The 14327-nt window shown below is 39.5% G+C and overlaps 1 pseudogene; it reads left to right on the top strand.

Annotated features, from left to right (window-relative positions):
* Positions 1-1477: 1477 nt before the first annotated feature.
* LOC120599135 (uncharacterized) lies at positions 1478-1596 on the top strand (annotated as a pseudogene).
* The last annotated feature ends 12731 nt before the right edge of the window (positions 1597-14327 follow it).

The raw sequence follows: 14327 nt of genomic DNA, 5'->3' as shown, positions 1-14327 counted from the left end.
TTTGGAACAAAATTCTTCCAGACAAAGAATTGTTCATGCATTACAGCTTACAAAAGTGAGAACAAAGTTACGGGACGTTATAAAGGCACTTGTAATCAATACCACTTTGAACCCATAGTGTTTTAGAGCTAGAAGGGACCTTCAGAGAACATACAATCTATTTGGTACATAGGAAGACTGAGATTCAGAGCAATTGATCGATTTATGACCACATAGGAGATTTGTGACAGAGCATAAACTGGAATCCAGCTTTCTTACCCTGGACATTTTCTACTATACCCACTGTCTTTCAGTGACTAGAGATGGAAGAGAGGCTGCAGACTGGAGCTCCTTAGCCAATTATTGTTAAAACTAGGTTTCTATCTCTTAGGACATGAAAAAAAGGGTTTTCTTGCTGTGACTCATATATATATGTATATATATGTGTGTGTATATATATATATATATATATATATATATATATATATATATATATATATATCTCAACATAAATGGCCAATAAAATAGTTAACATATTATTCTCAAACGTGTCTTTCTCTTGAATATAGATTCCATTTACATTTTTTTAATTTTAGTGAATGTTCCCTCAAGGTTTAAATGTGACATTAGGACAGTACTTATACCCATGAATTTCCAACTTTCATACCATCAAGTCACAGTGTCTTTCTTTTCATAAAGGTCAGTGAACAAAACTTACAATTCTGAAATGCAATCTCCTAGATTACAAACCTTCTAGAGAATTCTGTCTGATGTTCAAGTGATCACGCACACTGCGGAACCAATTCCTGACCTATGAAGGAAATAGCATGTCACAGAGACCTTTGGTAGAATTCCTTTTGTTAATAGAATCAGTGAGCCTCAACTGAATTCGATCTTAAATTTCCAGCGCACCATGGCTGGATGTCCACAGGGGAACATGTGCCCTTCTAGGATATTGTAAAACTTAAAATTGGTAATGTTTGTCCTTTACCAGAATAATGTGAGGAAGTACGAAATCTTCCTGCTTGTATTTATAAATGGTTTCCTTACCAAATGTCTCCAAATTGTACCTGAGAATACTTGATGGGTGTTATTAGACTTAGCAGGGAGAGAGGAGAAGGGAAGGAGAGAGTGGAAGAAACGATGAGGGGAGAAGTGGGGAGGAGAGGAAAGGAAAGGAGAGAAGAGGGGAGGATAGAAGGGAGAAAGGGGGAGAGGAGGGGAGGGGAAACTGCGGGTGGGGAGAGAAGAGGAAATGCTTAGGAACCAGCTCTCATTAAGGTTTTCATTTCAATGTTTTCTCCTAGAGCTAAGAAGAATTTTGGGAAATTCCTATAAAAATTTATTTTTGTTGATATGACAGATATAATTTTGACAACAAAAGTTCTGATAAATACCAAATACACAAAATTAGTCTGTACTCAGGACTTTCAGAGCTTTAGGATCCAGCCAATATTTTACAAAATACAGTTTCTTTCTCTTAAAATAAAAAAAAGATGTCCATGGCCATGCCTCCCTGAACAAGCCCAATCCTGTCTGATCTCGGAAGCTAAGCAAGGTCAGGCCTGGTTAGTACTTGGATGGGAGACCACTTAGGAAGACCATGTGCTGTAGGCATAAAAAATAAAAAATAAAGGATTGTAAGTTGACAAGGTCCTTGCAATCTGTGAGGTCAACCAGGGGTCGCCTCCCCTAAAAATAAATAAATAAATAAAATAAAACAAATAAATAATAAAAAATTAAAAAAGATAATGAGTATGCTCAATGAGCAACTGAAAACTGAGAATATGGAGTATGAAACTAAACAAAATAATTTACATAAAATGATTAGCTTAGTACTTGGCACTTGAAGGAGCTCAACAAATTATAACTTATTGTTATTTATGTAACGGTACAATCAATAAAACTTACAAAATCAACTGGACACAAACAACCCATATACATAAATGTAGTGCATGTGATAATCAACCATAAATGGTAAATTTTCATAAATTCTGTGATTAATATTACCTTCACAGAACAAGATCTAGTTTTGATCTTTTCTGTTTTCGAGCGCTCTATCTCTGTAACAGGTACCATTGTTTATATTTTCCCCAAGTGCAAGTTAATCCTCTTTCCACACTCATGATAATTCCATTCCTGAAGGTTGTAGAGGCCAGATAGTAACCACTCCCTCATCACCCCAAGCAGATGTCCCTACTTCCCCTCCTGGCCTTAGGCAAACATTCCTTGTGGCTCCTGTGGAGGAGGCCTCGGTTGGGTAGTTGAGGGCAGAGAGCTCAAGGCTGCTGACTCTGGATTGTGGGCAGTGCAGAGTGGGCCAGCAGCACTTTCCTCCACCCACCGCCCCCCAGAGAAAGGGCAGATGTAAAGGATGGGCTGGGATAGGGAGATTCAGAGCCAGGGGACTGAAATGTTCTGGAAAGAGGTTAGTCAACCCTGGACCCTGATGGTGGGTGAATGGGATCCAACTGGGCCAGGACTGTGCTCAGGAAGGGCAGGGAATACCAGTGAACCTTTAATTTCTTAGCAGAAATTTTGCAGATTAGGAGAGAGTAGGATGATATTTTCAAAGATGATATATTCACACCTGTTAGGATGGCTTTTATCAGAGACAATAAATAAAAAGCATTGGTTAGGAGGTAGAGAAGGCAGAACCCTTGAATACTATCAGTGAGAATATAAACTGGTACAGGCATTATTGAAAACAGTATGGAGGTTCCTCAAAAAATTAAAAATAGTACTACCATATGACCCAGCAATCCCACTTCTGGGTAATTATCCGAAGGAAACAAAGTCACCATCTGGAGGCGATATCTGCACTCGCATGTTCATTCCAGCCTTATTCACAAGAGCCAAAAGGAACTCTGTGGGTTCTCTCAGATCATCCATCTCTACTCTGTTGCTCCCATCCCATCTTGATGCCCGGGTTTCTCTAGATACTTGACACCTGGCCTGGCTTCATTTAAAAAGCAAAGCACAGATCCAGCCTGTTGTCAGAAACCCAAATCTATACATGGTTTGGAACATGCACCTGACTCTGATTTTCTACCCTGGGCTCAGCTCCACTTGGGAGTCAGAGTACAGAAAGTTTTCTCAGAAAGACTCAGTGCTATCAACCTGTCTTGCCCTTCAATTCTCCTCTCCTCCCCCAATCTGCAGGATCCATTGCTCCTCTGCAGCAGGAAAAGCCAGTTTTAACATCCTCACACATTCTTTCTAATCTAATGTATCAATGGCAAAACTTTTGTGCATTGAGTCTTTCAGGATCTTAGCTTTTGATATTCAAAATTCAGCCATTTGAAATCAAAACTGTTTCTTTCAAACAGACTCAAGAGTCCATTTTGAACCTCAAACCTGAGAGCTGATGCCTTATATTTTCTCTGCTATAACACTCTTCCAGAGGAAATCGATGCCTCTGGTCTTGTGTAAATGGGGTGGATGCAGGGAGCAACAGGGATTAAAAGCAGCTACTAACAGGAATGTTTTTAAATGGTTAATATAATAAAATGTTTGCCCTATTCCTCAACTGTGAGGATTGCTTACCAAAAGAATACAAATGTTTGACCCTTTGTGGCTATGCATACATTCAGCTTGGCAGGAACACAGTTTATATGTACTACCTTGGCCCACATCAGCCTCTTTTTCCTATTTGTTGGCAATATCTAGTTATATACAATGTATGTTCATCAGGAACATTTGGTCTCCATCATTATTCAAGTGACTTGAATTTAGAGCCACTAGAACCATAGAATATGCAGATAAGAAGTAGAGCCAGCCTATTCAGTATATTCCGATACCCGCCAAGAAAACTCTGGCACCAAGCAGGAAAAACAAAAATGGAAAAGATGTGTTTGTGTTTAAGAATTGTTAATTGGGTATCGTTCTTTGAAGCAAATAAGAATCCAAAATTCTTTGATCAGTAGCAAAGCTCATTAGTTCTTTTTATGTCAACTGAAATGCCATGAATCCCTACTGTCTTTCCAAAAATGTTTTTTATGGTTGATCTTTTTTTTTTTTTTCATGAAATGAACTACAATAACCCTAAAAGAAATTTCTATTATATGGCTGCAGGCCTTGAAGCAGATGTGAGTTTGGGTAGCTCAGACAGGAGAATTTAAATCTGTGTCAAGCTGCCCTGGCTTGTAATTCTTTTCCCAGATTATGTACAACTTTCACTAAAGTGAATATTACTATTTTCTATCAACCACAGTTAAATGAGATCTATATGGAAGTCATTTCAACCTGAAACTCAAAGAAACGCCAGTGTCAGTGTTTCAATTATTCCAATGTTCAATAATTTGTAGAGTCCTATTGTCTCCGGTTTAGATATGAGTCAAAGAAAGAAAGGAGTCAAAGAAACCTAAGGGACTCATAGAAACCTAAAATTAAGAGGTCATCCAGTTCATCTGAAAGGTCACATTTCAAACCACCCCAGAGGATGATAAATCATCTTATTTTAAAAATTTGTAACTATCTCAAATCACTTATTCTAATAGTCTATGTTCTTTATGTTTTTTAAAATACTTTCTGTTTATAAAATTGATATTTTTAATTTACATTGTATAAAAAATAAAGAAGAAGTCTCCTTTTTCACCCCCCTCATACAAGCACCCAATGCTAATCACTGAAATGTGAGCAGAGTTTGAGTTTTTGAGTCCATGGGTGAGTCAGATATACTTGAGGTTTATCTCTTCAATTTCAGGGACTGCCCTTCAGCACCTTACTTGTGTGAAGATTAGGAAGCCTTGGAGAGGAAATTCATTTAAAGAAGGGCTCATGATGAGCCTAATTTGGTGAGAAAGCCTTTAGCTGTTGGAGGAAAGGGGTGATTCTGTGTTCTGCCTACATGGTGTATTGGACTTGCCTATTTGATTATTATCTGAGCCCTATGAGAGTATGGAGGGATGCTGTGAATAAAAATTGTAAAAGCAATTTCACCTTCTGACACAGTGGGGCCAAGAGAATACTGTTCTGAGACCCTTTTACAGATTATGACAAAGTAGACATTCTTTCCTAGGGCCCAGAGATGGCTTGGATATATCTATGATATGTCTGACAGAACAGAGGTCCAGAACTCCCAGATGTATTTGAAACTAAGTTCTATGTAATACAAGAAAGAGACAGAGCAAGAAAAATATGGGTTTTTGCTATTGGTGTAAATGCATTAGTATCTACAGGAAGGTGAGGGTTATGAAAACATATAGTCATAATTTTTCACGATATGGGAATTTCATAGTCTGGGATGTTTTGTATCTTGCTTTTTTCAATACTGTGAAATGAACAGTTTCTTATTTCATTAAATATTCTTCAAATATACTTTTTATTTTTACCAGTTCTTGATTAAGAAGGTTTCCCCCAATCCTAAGTGAAGTGCAGGGGAGGAGTCAACTAGACTTTGAGTTAGAATATTTAGCTACAAGTACCAGATTTATCACTATGGCCTGTATTATCTAGCCCTTCAGTTATTTAATCTATAAGAGGAAAAAATACACATACATATTTCACAGAACAAAATAGGGAATAGTGAAATACATATAAAGTACAAATATTTTAAACATATATTATTTAACTGTATTTTTATAAAACTTTATTCCTTTATTGTGGCATATGTCCTGTTTTTCAACGATATGTTCTTTTATATGTTTCTTCCACTAGACTGTGAGTTTTCTAAAGGGATTCAGGCCTCATTTGTGTTTGTATGCCTGGAGCTCACCACACTTTCTGACGTAGCGTAAACACTAGATGATTAATTCTTAAATGAATGAATAAATAAATGTGGCCTTGTGTCATTTTACACTTTACAGGTTTAAAAAAATAACCACCTGTATATCATTTTATGAAATTCTCACTACACTTCTTGGCACAAGTTTGGTAGATTCCATGACCCTCTGAAACAAAATGGTGGAGGAGCCACATACATTCGATGACCTCTGTTCTTTGCTGGTTGTGTCCATTGCTATTAACAGATAAAAATGAGCTCAATATTTAAACCTAGATAACATTCTCCTCCTCTGTAGCTCTACCACAGTCCACTGTCAGAATGCCCACTACACCCCCAAACCCCTTCTAAAGAGTTGCTGTCCATAGATTCTTGCCTAAGAAAGTGGTTGTAATCAAGTCCTTAAACTTGTATGGCCATGAGTGTACCACATATCTTTGCCACCCAACTAAATGTTTTACACCAGGAGAGGGACCTGATCCAAAGGCAACAAATCCTTGAGTTGGCCATCAGTCGATGAAGAGGCCTTGCACTTCAGCTTTGTCCAAGTATGAGAGCAGTTAATCAAAATTTATCAAATCTTACACTCCAAAACTTGGGCTGTATAATACAGAACTTGGCAGAGAGTAAAGGAAGATGAAGCAGAAAAACACAGAGAAGGCATTATACAAATGTCACTGTCCAGTGCTGGCTCCCCAAAATGTCACCCAAACAACCTATTGATAAGACAGAGCTGAGTTTATTGTTTACCTGAGGAGTTTACCTACTGAGAGAGAATACCACTTCAGCAGAGTTTTAATAGCATCTCAAAGGGGAAATAGAAAAGTTGGGATATCAACTGAAATTTTGAAGTTTGGATTAAGATGGGTCCTTTCCATGAGTGAGAAGAGCTTAATTGGGATGGAGTCAGGACTATGATAATATTTAATGTATTTATCAAATTTAAGATTCGTGCACATGACTAGGTGAGGATTTTGAGGGGAAGGGTTCAAAGAGTCTTGGGTATGAACAGGTTTGGGAGGCATTTGGGAAGAGTTGATGGATTTTTCAGGATGTTACTGGAATGAGCAATAAAGGTGTTTGTAATTTTTATTGTCCCGGGCAAGAGTCTACCGGAATTGTAAAGTTTCGTTGATGAAGACACATAAATGGTTTTGGTTCTCATCAAAAAGCAGAAGAAGCAAACAAGTAAACAAAAGCATAAGGTAGAAAAACACCCTATAGAGCAGAAACAGAGAGAATCAGGATCACACTGGTGATTTGTTTCCAGACAACCAACCTGGGCTATAGAAAGTACGTTTTTTCTCCCTGATCCATCCCGCTTTGCCCTCAGACAATCAGTCATCATGCCGTCCAATCAATAGCTTTTTCCCACCGACACATAGAAGAAATGGTAATAAAGGAACATCTGGAATAATCCATCTGCCTAGCAAAATTTCGTCTAGGCACAGGTACATTCAAATCCTCACTCTTCCTCTCTTCTTCCCACCGCCTCCCTGAACCCCTGGATTCCAGCCCTTTTTGCATATCTGGTACCAGCCCTGGTCTGGTCTCACTTCTCCCCAAAGATCTCCCCTGTGCTCTGTGCTTTCCTAGCATTCTCTACTTTTTGTGTGGTGATTGCTTATCTGTCTTTCTCTCCCGGACTGAGAGCTCTGTAAGGGTGAGGCCATGTTATGACTCCTGTGACTCCTTGTTACGTTTTCTGCCCTAGCACAATGTCTGGCACATAGTACTCCATCAATAAACAATTATTGAATGAAAAAAATAAAAATAATAACTGTTTCCTCATGTTGAGCAAAAAAGATGAACCAATCCAAAACAGGGTATTCCATGATAAGTTTTGAGCTCACAAGTTTATATTCTCACTTATGGTTCATTCAATGAAGCTTTGACGTTGGTGGATCCCATTTGGATATGACAGAAAAAATTACCAAATCAAGAAATCATGGATTCCGCTGGCATATTTGATACTTCCCTGCCAGCAAGCAGGTAATGTAAACTCATTATACAGTGAATATCAGACCTCACAGTTTGCTTCTTATGCCTATTAACTTGTGAACTGGAATACATTCATAGGGGAAGTGCTTTTGGGGTCTAGTCACAAACACGTGTTGGTTATGATGGATTTGAGAACTGTGTTTGTCCCTTTCTTGCAGTATCCTCTCTAATCTATTTTTCCTCTTGTTCTCTGACCTCTGGGGTATCTATCACTCCTGATATCTACCACAAGTACCCCAATTTCTATCATTCAAGAGATAGTCCTTTCAGTTTTGATTAATTGCAATAGTTGAGTGGTAAGTGATGAGGAGAGAAGAGCCACTCAGAGTGAGCAGCCCACAGCTCCTCACACACCAAATGCCATGAGGGCTGTTATGAGCCAGCAATCTTTGTGATGAGCGAGTTCCTCCTATGTCTCCAACATAGCCTTTTTTTCCCATTAGAGCCCACATCTTTCACCAAGATGTAACATTTACTTAATTAAAAAGTCACAGCAAATTGTTCGTCACTAAAACGACAATAAATATGCCACTATCATTCTGTTCAATTGCCTATAAATTACATAATATATAGGAAAAAGAGTATAAAAGCTTAGCTTTTATTTCTTCTAGAGACATTGAGAAAAAATTTGGGCTTACTGTATTTATCAAAGCATTGTAGTGTTGTTTGAGACAAACAATAGAAGGTTACCATTCCTTGAGTAGCATGATGTGGTATAATCCCAGCTCTACAAATAACTGGCTCTGTGACCTTGCAAAAGCTACTTAAAATATCACTTGTTCATTCATTAAACAAATATTTTTTAGAGTTCAACCATGTGCCGGACCCTGTGCTAACAGCTGGATACAATGGCAAGTAAAATACAATCCCTACTTTCCTTGGCCTTATGATATAGTAATGTCTTCAGCTGAAAATTAAGGTAGTAATATCTACTTCTCAAGGTTGTAAGGTGCAAATGAGATTATCATATGTGGAAAGTGCCCGATTCGGTGCCAGCTCTGTGACGATTATTCCTGTAATGTATTTCTCTTCTCTTCTTCTATTGGCAGCAATCAGTTAAATTTCACTCTGGGTATGGTTGTACACTTAATTTCAGAATTTCAGAGGTTATATACAGACAGAGAAGACAAAAATGTTATGTACACCTGTCAGATACTCATGCTACCTTCCAGTGGCTAAATTTTCTATTATAGTTTTTTTTTTTTAATTTTATGTGTATGTTGAAATGGAATTGGTTAATTGTCCTGGACATCTTAAAAAAAAAAAGACTTTTAAAAAATCTATCTTACTCTTCATCTATTTTAAACACATACTGAGACAAGGATTAAAGTAGTTTCACTGAGAGGTTAAAGAAAAACCTCTTTCTCTACTCACAACACTTCTGATACCAAATGTGTGAGGTTTTTTTCACATCGAACAGTTCTCTAATTTTCTGCAGACACTAACTGGGTGTCCTATAGTTTAATTCACTTTAATATTAACTGTGTGGAGTTAGCACAGACTCCAGGGGTTAAGGGCTCAGTCTCACAAGACTGCCCCCCACTTCGGATGCCAGCGGCAAGCCTGGGTCTCTCATTTTCTGACTGACTAGCTATAAATCAGGAGTTCTCATGACCCTCTTCTCAGGTTCAATAATTTACTAGAATGGCTCACAGAACTCAGGAAAACACTTTACATACAATTACCGGTTTCTCACAAAGGATATAACTCAGAAACAGCCAGATAGAGGAGATGCACAGGGCATGGCATGGGGAAAGTCCTGTGGAGCTTCCACGTCCTCCCTGGGCTTGCCACCCTCCCAGTACTTCTGTATGTTCACCAACACAGAAGCTCTCCGAACCCTGTAGTTTTGGACAGTGGACCCCAACCTTTTTGGCACCAGGGATTGGTGTTCCTATGAGAATCCAATGCCTGATGATTGAGGTGGAGCTGAGGCGGTGATGCTAGCGCTGGGGAGCAGCTACAAATACAGAAGAAGCTTTGCTCACTCCATCTCCACTCACCTCCTGCTGTGCGGCCTATTTCCTAATAGACCATGGACCGGTACCAGCCCGGGGCTTGGGAACCCCTGGTTTAGGAGGTTTTATGGAAGCTTAATCACACAGACACGATTGATTATTAACTCGGTCTCCCGCCCCTCTCCCCTCCCGCCAGAGGATGAAGGAGCTAAACTCTCCAAGCTTGGTCTTTCTGGTGACCAGCTCCCAACCTGAAGCTATCCAGGAGCCCACCAAGACTCACCTCATCAGAACAAAATATGCTTTGACCTTAATTACAGTAATAAGAGGATTTATTCTGTTTTGTATTTCAGTGTCATGTAGGTTACAAATCCTGTTCAAATACTTTAGCTTTTAGAGAATAATCCAGAATCTTTTGCAAATGTTCAGCTTAAGAATGACATTTCTAAGAACTCTTATTTCTAAAACACAGAGCTGAGGGATGGTTCACCAGTCCTGGTCTCCTCCAACTAGTTTTTAACATACCTAACCTGCAATCCTGGACCCTGGAAGGCCCCAGGCAGGTCAGTCAGTAGGATCATTCCCATCAGCAGGTGGGGTCTGGAATCAGTCTTGCCATCCTATACAGAGTGAACATATAGTGAACTTGGGTACCCACGAGTCTTCAGAACATAGCTTCCTCCACCCCAAAACTCTTCCCATGTCTGCCTAACTCCTAATCCTTCCAAGGCTTTCTAATTATCTCCCCACTTCCCAGCACCCGAACTTTAACCCATTATGAGCTCACTTGCCTGGCACCCTGAGACTTACCTTACTCTAATTTACACCACCCAGTGTGGGATAGATTTTTTTCAGATTTTTTGTGGGATAGACTGTTTCCAAAGCACAATAGATTATTGATACTGTTAAATCTAATTTCAAATATGGGCAACTTCTGGAGACTCTGGATTTATGTCCTACTCACTGGACCAGATACTGTGGATTTCAACACTGGCCAAACCCACTTACACCTCGCTCCTTAGGACACTATCATTTAAAAAGCCCTACTGGTCTAGATTATTATGCAGGGTCCAAGAGCCTGATTTCTGTCTCCTTCCTGGTTCATTCTTGCAGTCCAGCACGCTTCACAAAAAACCTGGTTTGGACTGACTAGGAATGGATCAGGGCCTGGTTTGGATTGACATGGAATGAAAGGGGGCCAGTCTTGGATTCTCACCTTCATGGCTTCCACTACATCCTAAATTAAATGTACTCTCCCACCATATGAGAAAGAGAGAATTTGGCCAATTCAGAGTTACTCCAAACTACCTGGCTTGATTTTCCTCCTCAGAATATACTCTTAGAATATAGTCTAAAATCTATTAAGCTAAGGTACATTAGTTTGGTTTTATTCTGATAATTCTACAGAAATTTCCTCTGGAAAGCTTTAAAACAGATACCCATTTCAGTTTATTTCCTCTCTTCTACTTCACTGACTGTTTCCTAAGGATAAGAATGAAAATAATGGGTCCTTTCAGAGTTTTCATCCAGGAACTCCTCCTACTGAATAAAGCCAGAAGAAATGATGTGAGGTAAAAACAAAAATGAGGTCACAACTGATCATATCTCACATACTGGTTATACTTCCTCCAACAGTTTCATATTTTTGACATTTTTTTACAGCCAAGGGATATGCTCTTGTTTCTATTCAATAAGGAGATGAAACTACTTTAAACATGAGAATAGAAGATGGAATCGACCAAATATTTGTGGAGCGTATTATGTACACTGGTTCATTGATTTCACAAATATTTATGGAGTGCCTGCTCTGTGACAGTCATCATGCTAGGTAGGCCCTGACTTGGGGTGCAGCAAAAAAAATAATAGAGCATAATCCTATTACTGTGAAGTTTCTTGGGCAGGACACACTTAGACCAAACAGGGACAATTCTTGTGATTGTGACAGATCATCCAGACTCCATGGCATTGCTTCGTTGTGGTGGTGGTGATATGATTATTTGTGCTTTTATGTCTTTTATGAGGGAGTGGGAAACTAGGTACAATTTTACCACCTGTTATTTTGGGAAGTTGAGAACGATATATGAAAGAGATAAGAGATATATTAATTAGTATACATATTTAGGAGAGTGACATCACCAAGATCATCTTTGACTTTGCTCCCCCTCAAGAGAAGAGCAACTAACAACTATTCGCAGACAAGAGAAAATAAATCCATTGAGAAAATCCTAGGACATATTTAACAGTAGCCAGGGCTTAGAGAAAAAAAGAGGCTAAAACTAAAGGTCAAAACATGTATTTATGCTATGTATGCTCTCCTACTTTTCCAAAAGAAGCTTAATGGGAAGAGACCAAAATCAGAAACAATTTTACCACTCTACAGTAATCTTAGACAAATAAAATGCCACCAGGAACAAACCTGCCTCCTCTACCTTTAGCCCACTTGTCGTCTTGCCTCTTGCTGGCTCTCTCTCCCACAGACATACCATTTTCCAGTCCTCACACTCCCACAGAGCGTCAACAGAAATAAGAGCGTGTACTCAGCAACTGTAATTAGCTAGTCACCAAGACCATGCAGATTCATTCACCTCCCCCGTTTAGACTAGGTGATGTTATAACTACATGTGTGGTACCAGAGAAAAGGCAAGTAGGGATGCAGATGCCACTTCCACCTCCAGATAAAAAAGACAATTCTTAAGTGTCCCAGCCGAGGAAGCAGGGAGAGCATTCAGGACCCTGACACACACAGACAGTTGTCATTTACAGGCCAACTCGGCCACATCTTGCCAAGACTAGCACCTCACTATGGAAGTCAGCTGGGGCCCTCAGGGAAGAAGACGGGCGGTTGGTCAGGAAACCATATCCTGGAGCCAGTGCTGCTGCCTCCAGCTTCCGAGTCTCAGCTTCTCGGCCAAATGAGGCCAGTAACATTCACCTTCTTACTGCTTAGCACAAAAACGAAAATCGAATGGGATAATATGTCAGCCTCTGCAAATTGTAAAGCGTGATGCCTGTAGGAACCATTAACATTGAATGACACTCGGAATATCAAAGGTTTTAAAGTACAAAATGAGGCAACTTTTTAGGAGTTTATTATACATGATAATACTGAAATTCTCTGCACTGCTGGAGAGGTTATCTAGCACTTGAAGAAATATTATCAGAGGCCGGTAGAACCAAAACCACTGGCAACGGTAAGTCTACAATGTCGGAGGAGAAGACAAAACAAAGACTGACAGAATTGTGGAAAGGACTGAGCGGTTGGCATAGCCCAATCCAGATGCCCATGGAAGGAGAAGGGAAACTGCTGATGACTGAAAAGTACTAACAAGCCCTGAGTCACCAGTCAGGTGAGAGGAGCTCGCAGGTAACCAAATCAAGGGACACATCTGGACTCATTACTTCCCTTGCTCATCTGGCACACACAGCTGATTAGTAAAAATCATTGCTGAGAACAACCCAAATGTCCATCTACTGAAGAAGGGGTAAGTAAAATGTGGAACATTATACAATGGAATATTATTCAGATATTTTAAAAAATGAAGTAGTGATACATGCTACATTGTGGATGAACCTTGAAAACATTATGCTAAGTGAAAGAAGCCAGACACTGAGGACCGCATATTATATGATTCTCATGTGAAAAGTCCAGAAAAAGCAAATCCGTAGAGACAGAAAGTAAATCAGGGGTTGCTTAGTGTCGGAGGAAGAGGGGAAATGTGGAGTGACTGCTAATGGGTAATCTTCTGGAGGTGCTGAAAAGTCTCTAAAATCAATTGTGATGATGGTTACACATATCTGTGAATGTACTGAAAACCATTGTGTACTTTAAATAGATAAATTGTATGGTATATGCTAAAAATCTCCATAACGCTGTTATTAAAAAAAAAAAAAAAAAAAAGTCGAATTCCCTTTCTGACTCATTCTCAATCAACACCGGCATTCTCTGGTCGAGACCAAGAACATCACATAGCTGAATCCACCCTTTCTCAGGGGTGCTCCTACTCAGAGATGAGAAGGAGCAGGGATGAGGCTGTGCGGGGACAGGGCTCAGAGACATTATCAGAGGCCCATGTTGGTAGTTCTTAGGTTTAGGCTTCCTGAAGGCATGTTTAATATTCTGTCTTTCTTCAAGCCTCTATTAAATCAGAACAATTTAGATCTTTTGCTTCATCTGTTTTCTTTCTTGGTTACTCAGAATCAGACTGAAGAAACAAAAATGAACCATCTGCCTTTCAAAACCTATGACAGTTTAAAGAGGATTGGTCCTAGTTAGAGCCAACCTTGGTCCCCATCAGCAACCACTAGGTGACATTTGTATGCAAACCCACAGTTATAAGCTTTGCTCTGACATATGCCAGTTGACAAGTGTCCCATCAAAAATAAGTCATTCCTATTATTCTCTCTCTCAGGGCTCTTTTCTTCTTAGCACTTATCTAAGTTTTATATCTACCTCCTCCATTAGCCTGAAAGTGTCACCACAATGTAGCAATCCTGACAGTGAAGCTCACTAACTTGGCTCCTGCGCCTGGCACAGAGCCTGGCATGGACCAGACTTCCTGTAAGCATTTGTTGAAGGAATATAGAGTCCTAGTGTGCCGCTTTGGAGGTATGCTATGATGAGGACCACTTTGTTTCTTTTAAGTAATATTTCATAGTAGAAAGGGTCA

Source organism: Pteropus medius, unplaced genomic scaffold (genome assembly GCF_902729225.1).
Source record: "Pteropus medius unplaced genomic scaffold, Ma_sr-lr_union100, whole genome shotgun sequence".
In the NCBI taxonomy this organism is placed as follows: domain Eukaryota; kingdom Metazoa; phylum Chordata; class Mammalia; order Chiroptera; family Pteropodidae; genus Pteropus; species Pteropus medius.
Note: the sequence above shows the minus strand (reverse complement) of the source record. Positions and strands in the feature narration are given on the sequence as shown.